Genomic DNA, 10,438 nt, shown 5'->3' on the forward strand with positions numbered 1-10,438 from the left:
TAGATTCCAAGCATACCACTTCAATATATGAATTTGATCCCATAACAATTTCCCTTTATGAGTCAAGCGATAATACCTAAAGTATTCACGTTGATCCAACGTTACTCCCATTATATAGTTGAATGGGGTTTTCTCAGGATTATCAAAGCAATGCATAATATCTTTCACATAACAAGCATCAAGGGTTTTAGGAGGTTCTCCATCTCCATGAGTAGTAGGTAAAACTAATTTTTTGGTGTTTTGTGTTCCATATCCATAACTAAAGATAGAGAACAACTTAGAACATGAAATAAAAACTACTTGGTGATAAAGCAAACAAGCACACACGAGAATATTCACCCCACGCTATAACTCCCCGGCAACAGCGCCAGAAAAAGGTCTTGATAACCCACAAGTATAGGGGATCGTTTGTAGCATTCTCCGATAAATAAGAGTGTCGAACCCAATGAGAAGCTAAAGGCAGAACAAATATTCCCTCAAGTTCTATCGACCACCGATACAACTCTACGCACACTTGACGTTTGCTTTACCTAAAACAAGTATGAAACTATTTTGCAAGAATAAAACTACGAGCACTTTGCGAGAATAAAACTGTGAATAAATTGCATGGTAATAAAAGTGGATAGCTTTTGTCAACAAGAAAGTCATTTGTCCCTAGGCAATCGAGAACAAGTACCGATAATCATTCTTGTAATTTTATATGAGGGAGAGGCATGAGCTAATATACTTTCTCTACTTGGATCATATGCACTTATGATTGGACCCCTAGCAAGCATCCGCAACTACTAAAGATCATTAAGGTCGTGAAACCCAACCATAGCATTAAGTACAAGTCCTCTTTATCCCATACACAATGACCCACCTACTCGGGTTTAAGCTTATATCACTCTCGCAACCCACCATAAGCAAATCTTGAACATATTGCAACAACCTACAGCGGCGGCCTCTCACATTTGCGCGAGAACGGAGGGCACCATAGGACAACACCATAAATAAAATATACAATCATATGAACCAAGATCACGATTAACCCATAGGACAAAACGGATATACTCAAACATCATAGGATAGCCAAATATCATTGGGAAATAATATATGGAGTTGAGCACCATATTTAAGTAGAGATTACAGCAGGGAGAAGGGGTGTTACACCACTGGATAGAGGGGGTGAGAGTTGATGTTGATGGTAGCAAGATTGTTGATGTAGATCGCCGTCCCGATCATTGCCCCGGCGGCACTCCGGCGCGACCAAAAGCGAGGGGGAGAGAGCCCCCCTCCTTCTTATTCTTCCTTGGCCTCCCCCTAGATGGGAGGAGAGTTCCCCCTATGGTCCTTGGTCTCCATGGCGGCGGAGGGGCGGGAGCCCCTCCGAGATTGGATCTCCCTCTCTGTTCTCTTCTGTTTCGCGTTTTTCCTGATCTGGCCGAAAACTGTTTCTTATATTTCGGGAGATCCATAACTCCGATTGCGCTGAGATTTTAACACGATTTTTGCCGGATATAAACTTCCTTGCGCCCGAAGTAGAGGTCCAACCGACGTTCGAGGAGGGCACAACCCACCATCATGCGCCAGGGGCCTCTGGCGCACCCTGGTGTCTTGTGGGCTGTGTGGGCCTCCGTTTGCGGTGATTCCAACTCCCAAAGCTCACATATATTCCAAAATAATTCTCCGTGAAATTTTATTGCATTTGGACTTTGTTTGATATGGATTTTCTGCGATACAAAAAACATGCAAAAAACAGGAACTGGCACTGGGCACTGGATCAATAGGTTAGTCCAATAAATCATATAAAAAGTTGCCAAAAGTATGTGAAAGTGGTATAATATTGCTATGAAACAATAGAAAATTATAGATACGACGGAGATGTATCAGGCATCACGGGCTTCACAGGCCTCCTGGTACCTGGCTTCCTCCTCCGCCACGTCCTTCTTGAACGCCACTTGCCTGGCTTTCTCAGCCGGCGGCAGCGACTTCCACACACAAAGATTGTACTGGCCCCAAAACAAATCCAAATTTGGGGGGTCCGGTGCAACCTCGTCGGGCGGCGTGTAGGGGTCCTCGTCGCTGCTCTTCGAGTGAGCGTCCTCGGGGGGCGGCGACTCCTCCTCGCCGTGTGGGCAGACCGGCGGCGCCAAGGCAGAGATTTGAGAGAGAGAGAGAGAGGGCGAGCGAGGGGAGGATGTAGATGAGAATGCAGGCGGGACGACGTGAGCAAGGGAGTATTTATTGGCGGCCTGAATCTAGATCGACGGGAACAGTACACACGCCGGTCACCAGAATTTACGAGTACTGTAGTTTGAATTGCACATGATTCCCGCAGCGAAATCCGTGTGTGAAATTAATAGCTGACGGTTTCTAATACAGAACCGTGTCTGATTAATAACCCCCGCCACTCACCTACCAAACCTCGAGGCGCGAAATAGAGTGCCAATCATGTGGGGGCCAGTTGTCTTGCCAGATCTTTACATTTTTTTTAACACCAGATATTTACGTCGTCTGATGATTTTTTAACTCGCACACAAGTACACAAAAATATGACTTTTCAAATCGTTATGGTTAGCCATTGCATGTAGATATAGTTCAAATTTGAATTACGGTCATTAAATGGGTAGAAAATCACTTCAATGTCTTTAAAAGGTCAAATGACCCCTGAAATTTTCCAATTTTTCACATGACAGTTGTATTAGTGCACGTTAAACATAGAAAAAATTTGAAGGCCGTAAGAGGAATCTATCTCCCGTTCGTCATCAAACATGCATTGTTCCCTATTGGAACCACGAACCTTGTAGTGAGTTGCTCCGGTTTGTGAGGTGTGTGTCCAAACTTTCGTCAAACAGACCATTTTTTAACCACATCATCTTGGTGGCATGACATTACATCAAGCAAGGTTTCATGTTTTTTGATCATTTTTAAATATTTTTGGAATTAAAATGCCATGGCACTCCATGCATGTGTCCATGCCGTGAGACCAATATGTTTGAAAATTCCTTCTAATTTACTGCACATGGAATTAACTCGCACACAAGTACACAAATATTATTTTTCAAACCGTTATGGTTAGCCGTTGCATGTAGATGTAGTTCAAATTTGAATTACAGTCATTAAATGGATAGAAAATCACTTAAATGTCTTTAAAAGGTCAAATGACTCCTGAAATTTTCCAAATTTTCACATTAAACATAGAAAAAATTTGAAGGCCGTAAGTGGAAGCTATCTCCCGTTCATCATCAAACATGCATTGTTCCCTCTAGGAACCACGATCCTTGTAGTGAGTTGCTCCGGTTTATGAAGGGTGTGTGTCCAAACTTTTGTCAAACAGGCCAATTTTTTAACCACATCATCTTGGTGGCATGACATTACATCCAGCAAGGTTTCATGTTTTTTTGATCATTTTTTAATTTTTTGGGATTAAAATGCCATGGCACTCCATGCATGTGTCCATGCCGTGAGACCAATATGTTTGAGAACTCCTTCTAATTTATTGCACATGGAATTAACTCGCACACAAGTACACAAGTATGATTTTTCAAACCGTTATGGTTAGCCGTTGCATGTAGGTGTAGTTCAAATTTGAATTACGGTCACGAAAGGGCTAGAAAATTACTTAATTGTCTTTAAAAGGTCAAATGACCCCTGAAATTTTCCAAATTTTCACATGACAGTTGTATTAGTGCACGTTTGATGTAGGAAAAAAATTGAAGGTCATAAGAGGAAGCTATCTCCCGTTCATCATCAAACATGCATGTTCCCTCTCGGAACCACGAGGTTCCTTGTGAGTTGCTCCGGTTTGTGAGGGGTGTGTGTCCAAACTTTCGTCAAACAGGCCAATTTTTTAACCACATCATCTTGATGGCATGACATTACATCAAGCAAGGTTTCATGTTTTTCTGATCATTTTTTAATTTTTTGGAATTAAAATGCCATGGCACTCCATGCATGTGTCCATGCCGTGAGACCAATATGTTTGAAAATTCCTTCTAATTTACTGCACATGGAATTAACTCGCACACAAGTACACAAATATGAATTTTCAAACTGTTATGGTTAGCTGTTGCATGTACATGTAGTTCAGATTTCAATTACGGTCATTAAATGGCTAGAAAATCACTTAAATGTCTTTAAAAGGTCAAATGACCCCTGAAATATTCCAAATTTTCAAATGACAGTTGTATTAGTGCACGTTAAATGTAGAAAAAAATTGAAGGCCGTAAGGGGAAGCTATCTCCCGTTCGTCATCAAACATGCATTGTTCCCTCTCGGAACCACGAGCCTTCTAGTGAGTTGCTTCGGTTTGTGAGGGGTGTGTGTCCAAACTTTCGTCAAACATGCCAAATTTTTTACCACATCATCTTGGTGGCATGACATTACATCAAGCAAGGTTTCATGTGTTTCTGATCTTTTTTTTTTGGAATTTAAATGCCATGGCACCCCATGCTTAATTGTGTCATAGCCATTATACCATATGTTTGAAAATTCCTTCCAATTTACTGCACATGGAATTAAATCGCACACAAGTACACAAAATATGACTTTTCAAACCGTTGTGGTTAGTTGTTGCATGTACATGTACTTCAAATTTGAATTACAGTCATTAAATGGCTAGAGAATTAGTTAAATGCCTTAAAAGGTCAAATGACCCCTGAAATTTTCCAAAATTTGACATGACAGTTGTATTAGTACTACAATTTTTTTGGTACATTTAAAACACCATCCATTGCCACTTTACTCCAAATTCGTCTTCCACAGCTAATAAAAATATCCACAACATCACACATAGTTCTTTTGTAGGACTCCACACTTGGTGCGCCCCCTCCTAGGGCCGGCCTCCTCCTCCCTTGCTCCTTTATATACGGGGGCAGGGGGCGCCCCAGAGACACAACAATTGATCCTTGAGATCTCTTAGCCGTGTGCGGTGCCCCCCTCCACCATATTACACCTCGATAATACCGTTGCGGAGCTTAGGCGAAGCCCTGCGTCGGTGGAACATCATCATCGTCACCACGCCGTCGTGCTAACGAAACTCTCCCTCAACACTCGGCTGGATTGGATTTCGAGGGACGTCATCAGGCTGAACGTGTGCTGAACTCGGAGGTGCCGTGCGTTCGGTACTTGATCGGTCGGATCGTGAAGACGTACGACTACATCAACCGCGTTGTGCTAACGCTTCCGCTTTCGGTCTATGAGGGTACGTGGACAACACTCTCCCCTCTCGTTGCTATGCATCACCATGATCCTGCGTGTGCGTAGGATTTTTTTTGAAATTACTGCGTTCCCCAACAGGGTTGCTCACATGGGAGCTGCAGGGGGGAATGCAGTGGGCTCGGGGAGGTGGCGGCAATGTCGCCGGCGATGGGGGGGCGGCGCCGTTCGGGGAAGGTGCCGACGTCGGGGTCGAGCGGCTCCGGGCGCGGGGCGGTTCCGACGGGGAGGAGGATGAGGAGGCGATGACGAAGAGGGGACGAGGCGACGAGGTCCGGGTGGTGGTGTTGCTTCGGCGGTCGACGGCGTCGCGGTGGTGGCGATGGGCGTCGAGGGCGGCGGGGTCGGCGGTTCGTTCCCCCTGATCCATATCTGGATCGGGGTGGAGGAGGGAGTGCGAGGGGGATCATGGGGGGGGGGGAGTGGGGCGCGATAGGGTTTCGGTGGGGAGTGGGGGTTAAGGGAGTGAGGGAGGGGCCGACTGGGCCGGCCTGGTGGGTGGCCGGTCGGGCCATGGCCCATGGGAGAGAGGGGGTTTTTATTTTGTTTTATCTTTTGTTTACTTTTCTTCCTGTTTTATTTATTGTAGTTAGCAAATCCTTATACAAAAATATAACGCCGGCTCCTAAATTAGCATTTTAACATAGGCCACTTCCTCAACAAACTTGGTGATCCAATGAACTAGTTTAATATTTGTTTAGTATTTAAAAGCATTTAAATAATTGTTTTGCCGCTGTTTTACCAACTATAGTGCATTTAAATATTTTACTTAATTATGGGTTCTTCACTGTAATTACCTATGCAATATTTGTCACAACCCGAACATATTGGTTTTAACATTTGAAAACTTTTGTTCTTTGCCTTTAATTCAAATTTGAATTTGGATTGATTTTGAACTAACGCGAGATTAACATCAGTAACCATGGTGACGTGGCATCATTAATGTGGGATTACTGTAGCCTAATTATCCGGGCGTCACAATTGTCCTCCACTACAAGAAATCTCGTCCCGAGATTTAAGAGGTAGAGTAAGGGGGAAAGGTCTGGTTACGATATTCTAACGAATCTTCTCGAAGAAGTTAATCCCTTTCGTTGATGTCTTCAATTCTTTATTCCAAAGCATCATGATGATGTTGTCGCCCTTCCTTCGAGAACTCCTTCGTACTTACGAAAGAATAAAAGGGGGTATTCCGGGAGAACGGACCTCTGCATGGTTGACTATCTGGTCGATAACCACGGGGAAGGTGGCGGAAAGTAACTCTCTAATTGAAACCTTAGAAAATGTCGAGAGCAAAGTAAGGAGGTATCATGAGAAGTTTCGAGCCGGCAGGCAATCGTTCGGTGCCTGAAACAGGGTGTGTACAGGAGAGTCAGGTTTCGATCCTGTGGAACTGTGGGTTATGGGCCCACCATGTGGGTTAAAAGTAGGAAGAGGGGTGACATCTTGCACGATCATGTAAGCAAGGCATGTCAGAGAATAACCGATCAGTTATGTTGGCAGCATCGTTGGTACCAAGGGCGAGGGACGAAGAGAACCATTTTCCTGCTCGTTGAAACGAGGCGGACCAATAGGCAAAGTTCTCGTCCATCGGTGGTTACCGAAATGTCATCAACAATAGTAACACGGTCTTACTAACACAGTTGTACACCAAGGTGTTTACATAAGCAGAAGAATATTACTGCTTAGATGATATAGATCACAAGAAAGATTAAATAAATCAACGGAAAGGAAAAGGTGATCATCAGATTAAACAGAATAATGGAAAGGAAAATGTGTTTAAACACATATTTCAAGGGTATATCCTTCCCAAGGGCAAGCAGAGCATCATATCCATGACGGATATAATGTAGAAATCTCTTTAGGTAAAGGGAGAGCAATTTCATGACATTACCCATACAACGGTGTTTGGATAATTGAGCAGGAAACATTTAGCATTGGGCTTTAAATGTTCTTGTTGAAAATCGGAGTACCACGGACATGTTTCGAGATAGCATTGACATAGTCACTGGGTAAAGATCAAACTTTGGATGCACAAAGGATCCATCAGGAACAACTTATAGAATAAGTCTTACAATTTCCTCACGAAAGAATGGGTAATATTGTTAAAGAGGATACTATAACAATAGGTCCTCCGGTCAAGTGTGCTAGGCATGACATCACCTTACTGGGTGATATAAAGACCAATGTTATGACTCTTGGAAAAGGTTACAACCATCATATCTGACCGAGATTCAGATTTGAATGGTGTCAGGATACTCAGACTCGGGATGCCTGAGAAGAAATGTGCAACACAAATTGTTGAGATGACATTGTAAGATTCTCGGGAATTGAAGTATGGAAGCGAGTTCCGAAACAAGAGTTCATCATTAAATCAAGGAGAGGTGAGGAGGAGGCTGATGGATTCAGCGAAAATTCATTGATATTTCCAAAAGTTGGAACTCCACAGTTATGTGAACAAGGAGATAACATTTGCCACATCGAATGATATGATGATGTATGCTCGAGGAAAACATACACAATTAAACATTGGTTGAAAGGTGCACCCGAAATATGGGCTTAGGGAGCATGATCAAGGTTAGAATGGTGATTCAATAACCAACAGTCTAAGAATGAACTATCAACCATTAACTTCAAAGCAATAGGGTTGCTAGAAGTACAGAATCCAAGCAGCATCGTTCACTTGTTGGTATCCCGGTTAATATCAACATGAGGACCAAGAAGGAAAGGTGATGGTGAGAAGTATTACTTGCATCAATAATTCATAAGAGGTGGTGAAATTCTCACTACGTTCTTGTTGTAAACGATGGTAATACTCCAAGGTAGAGCATAACATAAGTTGGATAGCAAGGAACTCAAGGTACAACACAAATCATGAACCAGTTTTGTGTTACGGAAATGCCAGAATGTTGTCGATGTTAACACAATCATCGAGGGGGCAAGGATGATATCTCTCATCATGAATTCGATTGATATCCTAGAAACGCTCAGAATGTTGATGATGATCTCGACACATTTGTTGAGAGGTTTCATGAAGATGTAATCGGTCGGCAATGACATCAAGTCAAAGGAATGATGAAGCGAAAGGTTATTGGAACCACGGGTATGTCACAAACTCAGAATCCAGCTTGTTGTTCAAGGAAAAATGATATGACGAGGAAGGTCGACGTAAGCTTAGTTCATCGTCGAAAATTTTGCTCCGAGAAGAAGGATCAAGTAGCACTGTTAAAATTAGCATGATAATGATGTAGCCGATCAGGATAGGAATGACGTGATGGAGTATTAAATTTCTCAACAACTAAGTACCGGAAGTACTGAATCACAGTGTTGATTTGATTCACAAATCGGTGTTCTCGGTTGACGACAACCCATAACCTGTGGGGTGACTGACAGGGAAAGGTACTACTTCATCAAAAATTCATAAGATGTAGTGTAATGGGTTGAGATCCTCGAGATACTAGGGGTAATACTTGAAGGTAGATCAAATTAGAGGTTGAGCAGACGTAATGATCTGCAGAAGGCAAGTACTTTTAACTTGTCCGAGAATGGGATCAAAGAAGAACAATCACGGTCAGAACCACGATTGTAAAGGACAAAATCATAGATACAAGATCAAATTATGCCAAGTGAATAATTATTGTTACGAGAAGCTATCATGATAAGCTCAACATCGTTTCCATGGGCATGAACACAAAGTTCAAGGTCGACTCCCACTTCTCCAATGTATAATGTTTCAATCACACCTCGCCTTCGACGAAGTTGTAGTGTAGAAATTTAACTGGCATAACACCAGTAGAGTATGACCCGTAGAAGTTCCCGGGTTCATACAGATTAGGGAAGGCATTGGTTCAACCCATCGGGGCATCTTAGGAACACATACCACAAGCTTCGAGAGTAATTATTACCAACTCGAAAATAGAGCATGGTTGGCCAAATCCGAGAACAGGATTTACTAAGGGCATTATGTATCAGGGAAAGAACTTCCCAAGTGATTGAATAGGAAGGACGCTGTCGGGTAAAGCCCAACAAAGGTTCCGATGGTACATAACAATGTTAATGTGAGTACCGACACAATCAAAGGAAGAAACAATGCAAAGGCACTGGATTATAGAAACAACTGACTAATTCAAAGTTCAGATGCAAATGAATTTATGATTTCCAAATCAAGGGATCAGAAGCAAACGCTCTGATTAAGGAAGGATAGCTGGAGTAAGCTTAGGGGTACAACTGACGACAATTTGATTAGTCGAGATCCAGCTCATGTTAAAAATGACGTCTGAGCCGGAAGGATGAATTCTAGGATCCGATTGAGGATTGCGAGCATTCGCAACATATTGAATCAACAGACTCAAAATGAAAACGACGAGGGATGCCAATAAGATTACGAGATTTATGGTATTAACCATAACGCAAGCAAGCAAGAATTTTAGGAGCAATAGGGTGCTCAGGATTTTCAAAGACCGAATGGTATTTTGAAGAATTTTGTGAAATACATGAATCATCTGGGGATAAGCGGATACTCGATAAGTGCGAGAATTATCCATAGGGGTATTCAGGCAGCAAGGATCTGTAATGCAATGGCTCAAGAGATTCTTAAAAGTCGAAGAACAATTTGATGCATCTTGTAATAGCAAGAGCAGCTAGGGATGAGTGTAAGAATGGCAAGGGTAAGAAGTTATCCATAATGATTTATCGGTGGTCGGGAATAGCAAAAGCGGTGGCACAAAGTCTCAAGAGAACATCAAAGAGAATCTTCGGAATCTTCTGGTGCACCAACCGATCATCTGGAGTGAAGGGCTCTCCGGGAGGAAGTAATTACGAGAACCAAGAGTTAAAATTAGTAAAATCAATTAACCCGAATAGAAGAGAGATCAGAGTCCCAGAGTATAGACAAGGAATAAAAGATCCTAATACCACCCAATGGTGACGTGGGCCCATAGGCCACACAGCCATGTTAGTAAAGGTTTTGCAATGACTAGACTCAACTTCGGCCAAGGAGTTTGGAAGGGGGATTCCTACAGGCAGTCGGCTCTGATACCAACTTGTGACGCCCCCGATTCAATCGTACACTAATCATACACGCAAATGTATACGATCAAGATCAGGGACTCACGGGAAGATATCACAACACAACTCTAAAAATAAAATAAGTCATACAAGCATCATAATACAAGCCAGGGGCCTCGAGGGCTCGAATACAAGTGCTCGATCATAGACGAGTCAGCGGAAGCAACAATATCTG

Source organism: Aegilops tauschii, chromosome 5 (assembly GCF_002575655.3).
Source record: "Aegilops tauschii subsp. strangulata cultivar AL8/78 chromosome 5, Aet v6.0, whole genome shotgun sequence".
Taxonomy (NCBI): domain Eukaryota; kingdom Viridiplantae; phylum Streptophyta; class Magnoliopsida; order Poales; family Poaceae; genus Aegilops; species Aegilops tauschii.